Source organism: Anas platyrhynchos, chromosome 28 (genome assembly GCF_047663525.1).
Source record: "Anas platyrhynchos isolate ZD024472 breed Pekin duck chromosome 28, IASCAAS_PekinDuck_T2T, whole genome shotgun sequence".
NCBI classification, from domain to species: Eukaryota; Metazoa; Chordata; class Aves; order Anseriformes; family Anatidae; genus Anas; species Anas platyrhynchos.
This window is the reverse complement of record NC_092614.1, coordinates 22,661-39,800: the sequence shown is the minus strand read 5'-3', so window position 1 is coordinate 39,800 and position 17,140 is coordinate 22,661.

Genomic DNA, 17,140 nt, shown 5'->3' with positions numbered 1-17,140 from the left:
TGGGGGGTTAGGGTTAGAGGATTAGGGTTAGGGTTAGATCTGTTAGGGTTGGGGGGTTAGGGTTAGATCCGTTAGGGTTAGGGTTGGGGGGTCGGGGGCTAGGGTTGGGGGGTTAGGGTTAGAGGGTTAGGGTTAGGGTTAGATCGGTTGGGGGGTCGGGGGTTAGGGTTGGGGGGTTAGGGGGTTGGGGGGTTAGGGTTAGAGGGTTAGGGTTAGGGTTAGATCCGTTAGGGTTAGGGGGTTATGGTTGGGGGGTCGGGGGTTAGGGTTGGGGGGTTAGGGTTAGGGGGTTTGGGGGTTGGGGTTGGGTACTTGTGGCCCGCGGGGCGCCCGGTGGCCCTACCGGCGTCACCAGCGGCCACCTTGGGGTCAACGGCGGCGGTTTTGGGGTCAACGGCAGCGGTTTTGGGGTTTCGGTCTGGGGGGTGCTGACATGCCCCTCCCCGCACCCCCCCAGGCATCCTGGCCCTGCAGCTGCCCCCGGGGGGGCTCGACGCCGAGTCCTACAGGTGAGAACCAGTCCCCTCCGCCCCCTAAATGCGCCCCCAACCCCCAAAATGCCCCCAGACCCCCCCCAGATTGACCCCCCCCAATTTATTCCCCCCACTCCAGCGCTTGCCTCCACCTGGCCGAGATGCAGCATCGGGTGCGGAAGGCGCTGGCAGAGTGCGAGCGGCTGCTGCGGGCACGGGTAGGACGGGGGGGGAGACAAAATGGGGGGGGGGCACCAAGGGGGGAGGGGGTCCATGGGGCTAGGGGGGACCCCAAGGATGGGGCGGGGGGGGGGGGGAACCAAAATGAGGCGGGAACCAAGTGTGTGGGGTTTTGTTTCCGGGGGGACCCATTTGTGGGGCGCACCGGGGGGGGGGGGGGGGAACCAAAATGAGGGGGGAACCAAGTGTGCGGGGTTTTGTTTCCGGGGGGACCCATTTGTGGGGCGCACCGGGGGGGGAACCAAAATGAGGGGGGAACCAAGTGTGCGGGGTTTTGTTTCCGGGGGGACCCATTTGTGGGGCGCACCGGGGGGGGGAACCAAAATGAGGGGGGAACCAAGTGTGCGGGGTTTTGTTTCCGGGGGGACCCATTTGTGGGGCGTACCGGGGGGAACCAAAATGAGGGGGGAACCAAGTGTGCGTGGTTTTGTTTCCGGGGGGACCCATTTGTGGGGCGCACCGGGGGGGGGAACCAAAATGAGTTGGGGGGGGAACCAAAATGAGAATGGGGGTCCATGGGGTTAGGGTTAGGGTTAGGGTTAGGGTTAGATCCGTTAGGGTTAGGGGGTTAGGGTTGGGGTTTGGGGGTTAGGGTTGGGGGTTTAGGGTTGGGGGTTAGGGGGTTGGGGGATTAGGGGGTTTGGGGGTTGGGGTTGGGTACTTGGGGGGTTAGGGTTAGAGTGTTAGGGTTAGATCTGTTAGGGTTGGGGGGTCGGGGTTTAGGGTTGGGGGTTTAGGGTTGGGGGTTAGGGGGTTGGGGGGTTAGGGTTAGGGGGTTTGGGGGTTGGGGTTGGGTTCTTGGGGGGTTAGGTGTTGGGGGGTTAGGGTTAGAGGATTAGGGTTAGGGTTAGATCTATTAGGGTTGGGGGGTTAGGGTTAGATCCGTTAGGGTTAGGGGGTTAGGGTTGGGGGGTTAGGGGGTTGGGGGGTTAGGGTTAGAGGGTTAGGGTTAGATCCGTTAGGGTTAGGGGGTTAGGGTTGGGGGGTTAGGGGGTTGGGGGGTTAGGGTTAGAGGGTTAGGGTTAGGGTTAGATCCGTTAGGGTTAGGGGGTTATGGTTGGGGAGTCGGGGGTTAGGGTTGGGGGGTTAGGGTTAGGCTTAGATCTGTTAGGGTTAGGGGGTTAGGGGGTTTGGGCGTTAGGGTTAGACGATTAGGGTTAGATCCGTTAGGGTTAGGGGGTTAGGGGGTTGGGGGGGTTAGGGTTAGAGGGTTAGGGTTAGGCTTAGATCCGTTAGGTTTAGGGGGTTAGGGGGTTTGGGCGTTAGGGTTAGAGGATTAGGGTTAGATCCGTTAGGGTTAGGGGGTTAGGGGGTTTGGGCGTTAGGGTTAGAGGATTAGGGTTAGGGTTAGATCTGTTAGGGTTGGGGGGTTAGGGTTAGATCCGTTAGGGTTAGGGTTGGGGGGTCGGGGGTTAGGGTTGGGGGGTTAGGGTTAGAGGGTTAGGGTTAGGGTTAGATCGGTTGGGGGGTTAGGGGGTTAGGGTTGGGGGGTTAGGGGGTTGGGGGGTTAGGGTTAGAGGGTTAGGGTTAGGGTTAGATCCGTTAGGGTTAGGGGGTTATGGTTGGGGGGTCGGGGGTTAGGGTTGGGGGGTTAGGGTTAGGGGGTTTGGGGGTTGGGGTTGGGTACTTGTGGCCCGCGGGGCGCCCGGTGGCCCTACCGGCGTCACCAGCGGCCACCTTGGGGTCAACGGCGGCGGTTTTGGGGTCAACGGCAGCGGTTTTGGGGTTTCGGTCTGGGGGGTGCTGACATGCCCCTCCCCGCACCCCCCCAGGCATCCTGGCCCTGCAGCTGCCCCCGGGGGGGCTCGACGCCGAGTCCTACAGGTGAGAACCAGTCCCCTCCGCCCCCTAAATGCGCCCCCAACCCCCAAAATGCCCCCAGACCCCCCCCAGATTGACCCCCCCCAATTTATTCCCCCCACTCCAGCGCTTGCCTCCACCTGGCCGAGATGCAGCATCGGGTGCGGAAGGCGCTGGCAGAGTGCGAGCGGCTGCTGCGGGCACGGGTAGGACGGGGGGGGAGACAAAATGGGGGGGGGGCACCAAGGGGGGAGGGGGTCCATGGGGCTAGGGGGGACCCCAAGGATGGGGCGGGGGGGGGGGGGAACCAAAATGAGGCGGGAACCAAGTGTGTGGGGTTTTGTTTCCGGGGGGACCCATTTGTGGGGCGCACCGGGGGGGGGAACCAAAATGAGGGGGGAACCAAGTGTGCGGGGTTTTGTTTCCGGGGGGACCCATTTGTGGGGCGCACCGGGGGGGGGGGGAACCAAAATGAGGGGGGAACCAAGTGTGCGGGGTTTTGTTTCCGGGGGGACCCATTTGTGGGGCGCACCGGGGGGGGGAACCAAAATGAGGGGGGAACCAAGTGTGCGGGGTTTTGTTTCCGGGAGGACCCATTTGTGGGGCGCACCGGGGGGGGGGAACCAAAATGAGGGGGGAACCAAGTGTGCGGGGTTTTGTTTCCGGGGGGACCCATTTGTGGGGCGCACCGGGGGGGGAACCAAAATGAGTTGGGGGGGGAACCAAAATGAGAATGGGGGTCCATGGGGTTAGGGTTAGGGTTAGGGTTAGATCCGTTAGGGTTAGGGGGTTAGGGTTGGGGTTTGGGGGTTAGGGTTGGGGGTTTAGGGTTGGGGGTTAGGGGGTTGGGGGATTAGGGGGTTTGGGGGTTGGGGTTGGGTACTTGGGGGGTTAGGGTTAGAGTGTTAGGGTTAGATCTGTTAGGGTTGGGGGGTCGGGGTTTAGGGTTGGGGGTTTAGGGTTGGGGGTTAGGGGGTTGGGGGGTTAGGGTTAGGGGGTTTGGGGGTTGGGGTTGGGTTCTTGGGGGGTTAGGTGTTGGGGGGTTAGGGTTAGAGGATTAGGGTTAGGGTTAGATCTATTAGGGTTGGGGGGTTAGGGTTAGATCCGTTAGGGTTAGGGGGTTAGGGTTGTGGGGTTAGGGGGTTGGGGGGTTAGGGTTAGAGGGTTAGGGTTAGATCCGTTAGGGTTAGGGGGTTAGGGTTGGGGGGTTAGGGGGTTGGGGGGTTAGGGTTAGAGGGTTAGGGTTAGGGATAGATCCGTTAGGGTTAGGGGGTTATGGTTGGGGAGTCGGGGGTTAGGGTTGGGGGGTTAGGGTTAGGCTTAGATCTGTTAGGGTTAGGGGGTTAGGGGGTTTGGGCGTTAGGGTTAGAGGATTAGGGTTAGATCCGTTAGGGTTAGGGGGTTAGGGGGTTGGGGGGGTTAGGGTTAGAGGGTTAGGGTTAGGCTTAGATCCGTTAGGGTTAGGGGGTTAGGGGGTTGGGGGGGTTAGGGTTAGAGGGTTAGGGTTAGGCTTAGATCCGTTAGGTTTAGGGGGTTAGGGGGTTTGGGCGTTAGGGTTAGAGGATTAGGGTTAGATCCGTTAGGGTTAGGGGGTTAGGGTTGGGGGTTTAGGGTGTGGGGTTAGGGGGTTGGGGGGTTAGGGTTAGGGGGTTTGGGGGTTGGGGTTGGGTACTTGGGGGGTTAGGATGGGGGGTTAGGGTTAGAGGATTAGGGTTAGGGTTAGATCTGTTAGGGTTGGGGGGTTAGGGTTAGATCCGTTAGGGTTAGGGTTGGGGGGTCGGGGGTTAGGGTTGGGGGGTTAGGGTTAGGGGGTTTGGGGGTTGGGGTTGGGTACTTGTGGCCCGTGGGGCGCCCGGTGGCCCTACCGGCGTCACCAGCGGCCACCTTGGGGTCAACGGCGGCGGTTTTGGGGTCAACGGCAGCGGTTTTGGGGTTTCGGTCTGGGGGGTGCTGACATGCCCCTCCCCGCACCCCCCCAGGCATCCTGGCCCTGCAGCTGCCCCCGGGGGGGCTCGACGCCGAGTCCTACAGGTGAGAACCAGTCCCCTCCGCCCCCTAAATGCGCCCCCAACCCCCAAAATGCCCCCAGACCCCCCCCAGATTGACCCCCCCCAATTTATTCCCCCCACTCCAGCGCTTGCCTCCACCTGGCCGAGATGCAGCATCGGGTGCGGAAGGCGCTGGCAGAGTGCGAGCGGCTGCTGCGGGCACGGGTAGGACGGGGGGGGAGACAAAATGGGGGGGGGCACCAAGGGGGGAGGGGGTCCATGGGGCTAGGGGGGACCCCAAGGATGGGGCGGGGGGGGGGGGAACCAAAATGAGGCGGGAACCAAGTGTGTGGGGTTTTGTTTCCGGGGGGAACCATTTGTGGGGCGCACCGGGGGGGGGAACCAAAATGAGGGGGGAACCAAGTGTGCGGGGTTTTGTTTCCGGGGGGACCCATTTGTGGGGCGCACCGGGGGGGGGGAACCAAAATGAGGGGGGAACCAAGTGTGCGGGGTTTTGTTTCCGGGGGGACCCATTTGTGGGGCGCACCGGGGGGGGGGAACCAAAATGAGGGGGGAACCAAGTGTGCGGGGTTTTGTTTCCGGGGGGACCCATTTGTGGGGCGTACCGGGGGGAACCAAAATGAGGGGGGAACCAAGTGTGCGTGGTTTTGTTTCCGGGGGGACCCATTTGTGGGGCGCACCGGGGGGGGGAACCAAAATGAGTTGGGGGGGGAACCAAAATGAGAATGGGGGTCCATGGGGTTAGGGTTAGGGTTAGGGTTAGATCCGTTAGGGTTAGGGGGTTAGGGTTGGGGTTTGGGGGTTAGGGTTGGGGGTTTAGGGTTGGGGGTTAGGGGGTTGGGGGATTAGGGGGTTTGGGGGTTGGGGTTGGGTACTTGGGGGGTTAGGGTTAGAGTGTTAGGGTTGGGGGGTCGGGGTTTAGGGTTGGGGGTTTAGGGTTGGGGGTTAGGGGGTTGGGGGGTTAGGGTTAGGGGGTTTGGGGGTTGGGGTTGGGTTCTTGGGGGGTTAGGTGTTGGGGGGTTAGGGTTAGAGGATTAGGGTTAGGGTTAGATCTATTAGGGTTGGGGGGTTAGGGTTAGATCCGTTAGGGTTAGGGGGTTAGGGTTGGGGGGTTAGGGGGTTGGGGGGTTAGGGTTAGAGGGTTAGGGTTAGGCTTAGATCCGTTAGGGTTAGGGGGTTATGGTTGGGGAGTCGGGGGTTAGGGTTGGGGGGTTAGGGTTAGGCTTAGATCTGTTAGGGTTAGGGGGTTAGGGGGTTTGGGCGTTAGGGTTAGACGATTAGGGTTAGATCCGTTAGGGTTAGGGGGTTAGGGGGTTGGGGGGGTTAGGGTTAGAGGGTTAGGGTTAGGCTTAGATCCGTTAGGTTTAGGGGGTTAGGGGGTTTGTGCGTTAGGGTTAGAGGATTAGGGTTAGATCCGTTAGGGTTAGGGGGTTAGGGGGTTTGGGCGTTAGGGTTAGAGGATTAGGGTTAGGATTAGATCTGTTAGGGTTGGGGGGTTAGGGTTAGATCCGTTAGGGTTAGGGTTGGGGGGTCGGGGGTTAGGGTTGGGGGGTTAGGGTTAGAGGGTTAGGGTTAGGGTTAGATCGGTTGGGGGGTCGGGGGTTAGGGTTGGGGGGTTAGGGGGTTGGGGGGTTAGGGTTAGAGGGTTAGGGTTAGGGTTAGATCCGTTAGGGTTAGGGGGTTATGGTTGGGGGGTCGGGGGTTAGGGTTGGGGGGTTAGGGTTAGGGGGTTTGGGGGTTGGGGTTGGGTACTTGTGGCCCGCGGGGCGCCCGGTGGCCCTACCGGCGTCACCAGCGGCCACCTTGGGGTCAACGGCGGCGGTTTTGGGGTCAACGGCAGCGGTTTTGGGGTTTCGGTCTGGGGGGTGCTGACATGCCCCTCCCCGCACCCCCCCAGGCATCCTGGCCCTGCAGCTGCCCCCGGGGGGGCTCGACGCCGAGTCCTACAGGTGAGAACCAGTCCCCTCCGCCCCCTAAATGCGCCCCCAACCCCCAAAATGCCCCCAGACCCCCCCCAGATTGACCCCCCCCAATTTATTCCCCCCACTCCAGCGCTTGCCTCCACCTGGCCGAGATGCAGCATCGGGTGCGGAAGGCGCTGGCAGAGTGCGAGCGGCTGCTGCGGGCACGGGTAGGACGGGGGGGGAGACAAAATGGGGGGGGGGCACCAAGGGGGGAGGGGGTCCATGGGGCTAGGGGGGACCCCAAGGATGGGGCGGGGGGGGGGGGGGGACCAAAATGAGGCGGGAACCAAGTGTGTGGGGTTTTGTTTCCGGGGGGACCCATTTGTGGGGCGCACCGGGGGGGGGAACCAAAATGAGGGGGGAACCAAGTGTGCGGGGTTTTGTTTCCGGGGGGACCCATTTGTGGGGCGCACCGGGGGGGGGGAACCAAAATGAGGGGGGAACCAAGTGTGCGGGGTTTTGTTTCCGGGGGGACCCATTTGTGGGGCGCACCGGGGGGGGGGAACCAAAATGAGTTGGGGGGGGAACCAAAATGAGAATGGGGGTCCATGGGGTTAGGGTTAGGGTTAGGGTTAGATCCGTTAGGGTTAGGGGGTTAGGGTTGGGGTTTGGGGGTTAGGGTTGGGGGTTTAGGGTTGGGGGTTAGGGGGTTGGGGGATTAGGGGGTTTGGGGGTTGGGGTTGGGTACTTGGGGGGTTAGGGTTAGAGTGTTAGGGTTAGATCTGTTAGGGTTGGGGGGTCGGGGTTTAGGGTTGGGGGTTTAGGGTTGGGGGTTAGGGGGTTGGGGGGTTAGGGTTAGGGGGTTTGGGGGTTGGGGTTGGGTTCTTGGGGGGTTAGGTGTTGGGGGGTTAGGGTTAGAGGATTAGGGTTAGGGTTAGATCTATTAGGGTTGGGGGGTTAGGGTTAGATCCGTTAGGGTTAGGGGGTTAGGGTTGGGGGGTTAGGGGGTTGGGGGGTTAGGGTTAGAGGGTTAGGGTTAGATCCGTTAGGGTTAGGGGGTTAGGGTTGGGGGGTTAGGGGGTTGGGGGGTTAGGGTTAGAGGGTTAGGGTTAGGGTTAGATCCGTTAGGGTTAGGGGGTTATGGTTGGGGAGTCGGGGGTTAGGGTTGGGGGGTTAGGGTTAGGCTTAGATCTGTTAGGGTTAGGGGGTTAGGGGGTTTGGGCGTTAGGGTTAGAGGATTAGGGTTAGATCCGTTAGGGTTAGGGGGTTAGGGGGTTGGGGGGGTTAGGGTTAGAGGGTTAGGGTTAGGCTTAGATCCGTTAGGTTTAGGGGGTTAGGGGGTTTGGGCGTTAGGGTTAGAGGATTAGGGTTAGATCCGTTAGGGTTAGGGGGTTAGGGGGTTTGGGCGTTAGGGTTAGAGGATTAGGGTTAGGGTTAGATCTGTTAGGGTTGGGGGGTTAGGGTTAGATCCGTTAGGGTTAGGGTTGGGGGGTCGGGGGTTAGGGTTGGGGGGTTAGGGTTAGAGGGTTAGGGTTAGGGTTAGATCGGTTGGGGGGTCGGGGGTTAGGGTTGGGGGGTTAGGGGGTTGGGGGGTTAGGGTTAGAGGGTTAGGGTTAGGGTTAGATCCGTTAGGGTTAGGGGGTTAGGGTTGGGGGGTCGGGGGTTAGGGTTGGGGGGTTAGGGTTAGGGGGTTTGGGGGTTGGGGTTGGGTACTTGTGGCCCGCGGGGCGCCCGGTGGCCCTACCGGCGTCACCAGCGGCCACCTTGGGGTCAACGGCGGCGGTTTTGGGGTCAACGGCAGCGGTTTTGGGGTTTCGGTCTGGGGGGTGCTGACATGCCCCTCCCCGCACCCCCCCAGGCATCCTGGCCCTGCAGCTGCCCCCGGGGGGGCTCGACGCCGAGTCCTACAGGTGAGAACCAGTCCCCTCCGCCCCCTAAATGCGCCCCCAACCCCCAAAATGCCCCCAGACCCCCCCCAGATTGACCCCCCCCAATTTATTCCCCCCACTCCAGCGCTTGCCTCCACCTGGCCGAGATGCAGCATCGGGTGCGGAAGGCGCTGGCAGAGTGCGAGCGGCTGCTGCGGGCACGGGTAGGACGGGGGGGGAGACAAAATGGGGGGGGGGCACCAAGGGGGGAGGGGGTCCATGGGGCTAGGGGGGACCCCAAGGATGGGGCGGGGGGGGGGGGGATCCGTTAGGGTTAGATCCGTTAGGGTTAGGGGGTTAGGGTTGGGGGGTTAGGGGGTTGGGGGGTTAGGGTTAGAGGGTTAGGGTTAGATCCGTTAGGGTTAGGGGGTTAGGGTTGGGGGGTTAGGGGGTTGGGGGGTTAGGGTTAGAGGGTTAGGGTTAGGGTTAGATCCGTTAGGGTTAGGGGGTTATGGTTGGGGAGTCGGGGGTTAGGGTTGGGGGGTTAGGGTTAGGCTTAGATCTGTTAGGGTTAGGGGGTTAGGGGGTTTGGGCGTTAGGGTTAGAGGATTAGGGTTAGATCCGTTAGGGTTAGGGGGTTAGGGGGTTGGGGGGGTTAGGGTTAGAGGGTTAGGGTTAGGCTTAGATCCGTTAGGGTTAGGGGGTTAGGGGGTTGGGGGGGTTAGGGTTAGAGGGTTAGGGTTAGGCTTAGATCCGTTAGGTTTAGGGGGTTAGGGGGTTTGGGCGTTAGGGTTAGAGGATTAGGGTTAGATCCGTTAGGGTTAGGGGGTTAGGGTTGGGGGTTTAGGGTGTGGGGTTAGGGGGTTGGGGGGTTGGGGTTGGGTACTTGGGGGGTTAGGATGGGGGGTTAGGGTTAGAGGATTAGGGTTAGGGTTAGATCTGTTAGGGTTGGGGGGTTAGGGTTAGATCCGTTAGGGTTAGGGTTGGGGGGTCGGGGGTTAGGGTTGGGGGGTTAGGGTTAGGGGGTTTGGGGGTTGGGGTTGGGTACTTGTGGCCCGCAGGGCGCCCGGTGGCCCTACCGGCGTCACCAGCGGCCACCTTGGGGTCAACGGCGGCGGTTTTGGGGTCAACGGCAGCGGTTTTGGGGTTTCGGTCTGGGGGGTGCTGACATGCCCCTCCCCGCACACCCCCAGGCATCCTGGCCCTGCAGCTGCCCCCGGGGGGGCTCGACGCCGAGTCCTACAGGTGAGAACCAGTCCCCTCCGCCCCCTAAATGCGCCCCCAACCCCCAAAATGCCCCCAGACCCCCCCCAGATTGACCCCCCCCAATTTATTCCCCCCACTCCAGCGCTTGCCTCCACCTGGCCGAGATGCAGCATCGGGTGCGGAAGGCGCTGGCAGAGTGCGAGCGGCTGCTGCGGGCACGGGTAGGACGGGGGGGGAGACAAAATGGGGGGGGGGCACCAAGGGGGGAGGGGGTCCATGGGGCTAGGGGGGACCCCAAGGATGGGGCGGGGGGGGGGGGGAACCAAAATGAGGCGGGAACCAAGTGTGTGGGGTTTTGTTTCCGGGGGGACCCATTTGTGGGGCGCACCGGGGGGGGGAACCAAAATGAGGGGGGAACCAAGTGTGCGGGGTTTTGTTTCCGGGGGGACCCATTTGTGGGGCGCACCGGGGGGGGGAACCAAAATGAGGGGGGAACCAAGTGTGCGGGGTTTTGTTTCCGGGGGGACCCATTTGTGGGGCGCACCGGGGGGGGAACCAAAATGAGTTGGGGGGGGAACCAAAATGAGAATGGGGGTCCATGGGGTTAGGGTTAGGGTTAGGGTTAGATCCGTTAGGGTTAGGGGGTTAGGGTTGGGGTTTGGGGGTTAGGGTTGGGGGTTTAGGGTTGGGGGTTAGGGGGTTGGGGGATTAGGGGGTTTGGGGGTTGGGGTTGGGTACTTGGGGGGTTAGGGTTAGAGTGTTAGGGTTAGATCTGTTAGGGTTGGGGGGTCGGGGTTTAGGGTTGGGGGTTTAGGGTTGGGGGTTAGGGGGTTGGGGGGTTAGGGTTAAGGGGTTTGGGGGTTGGGGTTGGGTTCTTGGGGGGTTAGGTGTTGGGGGGTTAGGGTTAGAGGATTAGGGTTAGGGTTAGATCTATTAGGGTTGGGGGGTTAGGGTTAGATCCGTTAGGGTTAGGGGGTTAGGGTTGTGGGGTTAGGGGGTTGGGGGGTTAGGGTTAGAGGGTTAGGGTTAGATCCGTTAGGGTTAGGGGGTTAGGGTTGGGGGGTTAGGGGGTTGGGGGGTTAGGGTTAGAGGGTTAGGGTTAGGGTTAGATCCGTTAGGGTTAGGGGGTTATGGTTGGGGAGTCGGGGGTTAGGGTTGGGGGGTTAGGGTTAGGCTTAGATCTGTTAGGGTTAGGGGGTTAGGGGGTTTGGGCGTTAGGGTTAGAGGATTAGGGTTAGATCCGTTAGGGTTAGGGGGTTAGGGGGTTGGGGGGGTTAGGGTTAGAGGGTTAGGGTTAGGCTTAGATCCGTTAGGTTTAGGGGGTTAGGGGGTTTGGGCGTTAGGGTTAGAGGATTAGGGTTAGATCCGTTAGGGTTAGGGGGTTAGGGGGTTTGGGCGTTAGGGTTAGAGGATTAGGGTTAGGGTTAGATCTGTTAGGGTTGGGGGGTTAGGGTTAGAGGGTTAGGGTTAGGGTTAGATCGGTTGGGGGGTCGGGGGTTAGGGTTGGGGGGTTAGGGGGTTGGGGGGTTAGGGTTAGAGGGTTAGGGTTAGGGTTAGATCCGTTAGGGTTAGGGGGTTAGGGTTGGGGGGTCGGGGGTTAGGGTTGGGGGGTTAGGGTTAGGGGGTTTGGGGGTTGGGGTTGGGTACTTGTGGCCCGCGGGGCGCCCGGTGGCCCTACCGGCGTCACCAGCGGCCACCTTGGGGTCAACGGCGGCGGTTTTGGGGTCAACGGCAGCGGTTTTGGGGTTTCGGTCTGGGGGGTGCTGACATGCCCCTCCCCGCACCCCCCCAGGCATCCTGGCCCTGCAGCTGCCCCCGGGGGGGCTCGACGCCGAGTCCTACAGGTGAGAACCAGTCCCCTCCGCCCCCTAAATGCGCCCCCAACCCCCAAAATGCCCCCAGACCCCCCCCAGATTGACCCCCCCCAATTTATTCCCCCCACTCCAGCGCTTGCCTCCACCTGGCCGAGATGCAGCATCGGGTGCGGAAGGCGCTGGCAGAGTGCGAGCGGCTGCTGCGGGCACGGGTAGGACGGGGGGGGAGACAAAATGGGGGGGGGGCACCAAGGGGGGAGGGGGTCCATGGGGCTAGGGGGGACCCCAAGGATGGGGCGGGGGGGGGGGGGGAACCAAAATGAGGCGGGAACCAATTGTGTGGGGTTTTGTTTCCGGGGGGACCCATTTGTGGGGCGCACCGGGGGGGGAACCAAAATGAGGGGGGAACCAAGTGTGCGGGGTTTTGTTTCCGGGGGGACCCATTTGTGGGGCGCACCGGGGGGGGGGAACCAAAATGAGGGGGGAACCAAGTGTGCGGGGTTTTGTTTCCGGGGGGACCCATTTGTGGGGCGCACCGGGGGGGGGAACCAAAATGAGGGGGGAACCAAGTGTGCGGGGTTTTGTTTCCGGGGGGACCCATTTGTGGGGCGCACCGGGGGGGGAACCAAAATGAGTTGGGGGGGGAACCAAAATGAGAATGGGGGTCCATGGGGTTAGGGTTAGGGTTAAATCCGTTAGGGTTAGGGGGTTAGGGTTGGGGTTTGGGGGTTAGGGTTGGGGGTTTAGGGTTGGGGGTTAGGGGGTTGGGGGATTAGGGGGTTTGGGGGTTGGGGTTGGGTACTTGGGGGGTTAGGGTTAGAGTGTTAGGGTTAGATCTGTTAGGGTTGGGGGGTCGGGGTTTAGGGTTGGGGGTTTAGGGTTGGGGGTTAGGGGGTTGGGGGGTTAGGGTTAGGGGGTTTGGGGGTTGGGGTTGGGTTCTTGGGGGGTTAGGTGTTGGGGGGTTAGGGTTAGAGGATTAGGGTTAGGGTTAGATCTATTAGGGTTGGGGGGTTAGGGTTAGATCCGTTAGGGTTAGGGGGTTAGGGTTGGGGGGTTAGGGGGTTGGGGGGTTAGGGTTAGAGGGTTAGGGTTAGATCCGTTAGGGTTAGGGGGTTAGGGTTGGGGGGTTAGGGGGTTGGGGGGTTAGGGTTAGAGGGTTAGGGTTAGGGTTAGATCCGTTAGGGTTAGGGGGTTATGGTTGGGGAGTCGGGGGTTAGGGTTGGGGGGTTAGGGTTAGGCTTAGATCTGTTAGGGTTAGGGGGTTAGGGGGTTGGGGGGGTTAGGGTTAGAGGGTTAGGGTTAGGCTTAGATCCGTTAGGTTTAGGGGGTTAGGGGGTTTGGGCGTTAGGGTTAGAGGATTAGGGTTAGATCCGTTAGGGTTAGGGGGTTATGGTTGGGGAGTCGGGGGTTAGGGTTGGGGGGTTAGGGTTAGGCTTAGATCTGTTAGGGTTAGGGGGTTAGGGGGTTTGGGCGTTAGGGTTAGAGGATTAGGGTTAGATTCGTTAGGGTTAGGGGGTTATGGTTGGGGAGTCGGGGGTTAGGGTTGGGGGGTTAGGGTTAGGCTTAGATCTGTTAGGGTTAGGGGGTTAGGGGGTTTGGGCGTTAGGGTTAGAGGATTAGGGTTAGATCCGTTAGGGTTAGGGGGTTAGGGGGTTGGGGGGGTTAGGGTTAGAGGGTTAGGGTTAGGCTTAGATCCGTTAGGTTTAGGGGGTTAGGGGGTTTGGGCGTTAGGGTTAGAGGATTAGGGTTAGATCCGTTAGGGTTAGGGGGTTAGGGGGTTTGGGCGTTAGGGTTAGAGGATTAGGGTTAGGGTTAGATCTGTTAGGGTTGGGGGGTTAGGGTTAGATCCGTTAGGGTTAGGGTTGGGGGGTCGGGGGTTAGGGTTGGGGGGTTAGGGTTAGAGGGTTAGGGTTAGGGTTAGATCGGTTGGGGGGTCGGGGGTTAGGGTTGGGGGGTTAGGGGGTTGGGGGGTTAGGGTTAGAGGGTTAGGGTTAGGGTTAGATCCGTTAGGGTTAGGGGGTTAGGGTTGGGGGGTCGGGGGTTAGGGTTGGGGGGTTAGGGTTAGGGGGTTTGGGGGTTGGGGTTGGGTACTTGTGGCCCGCGGGGCGCCCGGTGGCCCTACCGGCGTCACCAGCGGCCACCTTGGGGTCAACGGCGGCGGTTTTGGGGTCAACGGCAGCGGTTTTGGGGTTTCGGTCTGGGGGGTGCTGACATGCCCCTCCCCGCACCCCCCCAGGCATCCTGGCCCTGCAGCTGCCCCCGGGGGGGCTCGACGCCGAGTCCTACAGGTGAGAACCAGTCCCCTCCGCCCCCTAAATGCGCCCCCAACCCCCAAAATGCCCCCAGACCCCCCCCAGATTGACCCCCCCCAATTTATTCCCCCCACTCCAGCGCTTGCCTCCACCTGGCCGAGATGCAGCATCGGGTGCGGAAGGCGCTGGCAGAGTGCGAGCGGCTGCTGCGGGCACGGGTAGGACGGGGGGGGAGACAAAATGGGGGGGGGGCACCAAGGGGGGAGGGGGTCCATGGGGCTAGGGGGGACCCCAAGGGTGGGGCGGGGGGGGGGGGGGAACCAAAATGAGGCGGGAACCAAGTGTGTGGGGTTTTGTTTCCGGGGGGACCCATTTGTGGGGCGCACCGGGGGGGGAACCAAAATGAGGGGGGAACCAAGTGTGCGGGGTTTTGTTTCCGGGGGGACCCATTTGTGGGGCGCACCGGGGGGGGGAACCAAAATGAGGGGGGAACCAAGTGTGCGGGGTTTTGTTTCCGGGGGGACCCATTTGTGGGGCGCACCGGGGGGGGGAACCAAAATGAGGGGGGAACCAAGTGTGCGGGGTTTTGTTTCCGGGGGGACCCATTTGTGGGGCGTACCGGGGGGAACCAAAATGAGGGGGGAACCAAGTGTGCGGGGTTTTGTTTCCGGGGGGACCCATTTGTGGGGCGCACCGGGGGGGGAACCAAAATGAGTTGGGGGGGGAACCAAAATGAGAATGGGGGTCCATGGGGTTAGGGTTAGGGTTAGGGTTAGATCCGTTAGGGTTAGGGGGTTAGGGTTGGGGTTTGGGGGTTAGGGTTGGGGGTTTAGGGTTGGGGGTTAGGGGGTTGGGGGATTAGGGGGTTTGGGGGTTGGGGTTGGGTACTTGGGGGGTTAGGGTTAGAGTGTTAGGGTTAGATCTGTTAGGGTTGGGGGGTCGGGGTTTAGGGTTGGGGGTTTAGGGTTGGGGGTTAGGGGGTTGGGGGGTTAGGGTTAGGGGGTTTGGGGGTTGGGGTTGGGTTCTTGGGGGGTTAGGTGTTGGGGGGTTAGGGTTAGAGGATTAGGGTTAGGGTTAGATCTATTAGGGTTGGGGGGTTAGGGTTAGATCCGTTAGGGTTAGGGGGTTAGGGGGTTGGGGGGTTAGGGTTAGAGGGTTAGGGTTAGATCCGTTAGGGTTAGGGGGTTAGGGTTGGGGGGTTAGGGGGTTGGGGGGTTAGGGTTAGAGGGTTAGGGTTAGGGTTAGATCCGTTAGGGTTAGGGGGCTATGGTTGGGGAGTCGGGGGTTAGGGTTGGGGGGTTAGGGTTAGGCTTAGATCTGTTAGGGTTAGGGGGTTAGGGGGTTGGGGGGGTTAGGGTTAGAGGGTTAGGGTTAGGCTTAGATCCGTTAGGTTTAGGGGGTTAGGGGGTTTGGGCGTTAGGGTTAGAGGATTAGGGTTAGATCCGTTAGGGTTAGGGGGTTAGGGTTGGGGGTTTAGGGTGTGGGGTTAGGGGGTTGGGGGGTTAGGGTTAGGGGGTTTGGGGGTTGGGGTTGGGTACTTGGGGGGTTAGGATGGGGGGTTAGGGTTAGAGGATTAGGGTTAGGGTTAGATCTGTTAGGGTTGGGGGGTTAGGGTTAGATCCGTTAGGGTTAGGGTTGGGGGGTCGGGGGTTAGGGTTGGGGGGTTAGGGTTAGAGGGTTAGGGTTAGGGTTAGATCGGTTGGGGGGTCGGGGGTTAGGGTTGGGGGGTTAGGGTTAGGGGGTTTGGGGGTTGGGGTTGGGTACTTGTGGCCCGCGGGGCGCCCGGTGGCCCTACCGGCGTCACCAGCGGCCACCTTGGGGTCAACGGCGGCGGTTTTGGGGTCAACGGCAGCGGTTTTGGGGTTTCGGTCTGGGGGGTGCTGACATGCCCCTCCCCGCATCCCCCCAGGCATCCTGGCCCTGCAGCTGCCCCCGGGGGGGCTCGACGCCGAGTCCTACAGGTGAGAACCAGTCCCCTCCGCCCCCTAAATGCGCCCCCAACCCCCAAAATGCCCCCAGACCCCCCCCAAATTGACCCCCCCCAATTTATTCCCCCCACTCCAGCGCTTGCCTCCACCTGGCCGAGATGCAGCATCGGGTGCGGAAGGTGCTGGCAGAGTGCGAGCGGCTGCTGCGGGCACGGGTAGGACGGGGGGGGAGACAAAATGGGGGGGGGGCACCAAGGGGGGAGGGGGTGCATGGGGCTAGGGGGGACCCCAAGGATGGGGCGGGGGGGGGGGGGGACCAAAATGAGGCGGGAACCAAGTGTGTGGGGTTTTGTTTCCGGGGGGACCCATTTGTGGTGCGCACCGGGGGGGGGAACCAAAATGAGGGGGGAACCAAGTGTGCGGGGTTTTGTTTCCGGGGGGACCCATTTGTGGGGCGCACCGGGGGGGGGAACCAAAATGAGGGGGGAACCAAGTGTGCGGGGTTTTGTTTCCGGGAGGACCCATTTGTGGGGCGCACCGGGGGGGGGGAACCAAAATGAGGCGGGAACCAAGTGTGCGGGGTTTTGTTTCCGGGGGGACCCATTTGTGGGGCGCACCGGGGGGGGAACCAAAATGAGGGGGGAACCAAGTGTGCGGGGTTTTGTTTCCGGGGGGACCCATTTGTGGGGCGTACCGGGGGGAACCAAAATGAGGGGGGAACCAAGTGTGCGGGTTTTGTTTCCGGGGGGACCCATTTGTGGGGCGCACCGGGGGGGGAACCAAAATGAGTTGGGGGGGGAACCAAAATGAGAATGGGGGTCCATGGGGTTAGGGTTAGGGTTAAATCCGTTAGGGTTAGGGGGTTAGGGTTGGGGTTTGGGGGTTAGGGTTGGGGGTTTAGGGTTGGGGGTTAGGGGGTTGGGGGATTAGGGGGTTTGGGGGTTGGGGTTGGGTACTTGGGGGGTTAGGGTTAGAGTGTTAGGGTTAGATCTGTTAGGGTTGGGGGGTCGGGGTTTAGGGTTGGGGGTTTAGGGTTGGGGGTTAGGGGGTTGGGGGGTTAGGGTTAGGGGGTTTGGGGGTTGGGGTTGGGTTCTTGGGGGGTTAGGTGTTGGGGGGTTAGGGTTAGAGGATTAGGGTTAGGGTTAGATCTATTAGGGTTGGGGGGTTAGGGTTAGATCCGTTAGGGTTAGGGGGTTAGGGTTGGGGGGTTAGGGGGTTGGGGGGTTAGGGTTAGAGGGTTAGGGTTAGATCCGTTAGGGTTAGGGGGTTAGGGTTGGGGGGTTAGGGGGTTGGGGGGTTAGGGTTAGAGGGTTAGGGTTAGGGTTAGATCCGTTAGGGTTAGGGGGTTATGGTTGGGGAGTCGGGGGTTAGGGTTGGGGGGTTAGGGTTAGGCTTAGATCTGTTAGGGTTAGGGGGTTAGGGGGTTTGGGCGTTAGGGTTAGAGGATTAGGGTTAGATTCGTTAGGGTTAGGGGGTTAGGGGGTTGGGGGGGTTAGGGTTAGAGGGTTAGGGTTAGGCTTAGATCCGTTAGGTTTAGGGGGTTAGGGGGTTTGGGCGTTAGGGTTAGAGGATTAGGGTTAGATCCGTTAGGGTTAGGGGGTTAGGGGGTTTGGGCGTTAGGGTTAGAGGATTAGGGTTAGGGTTAG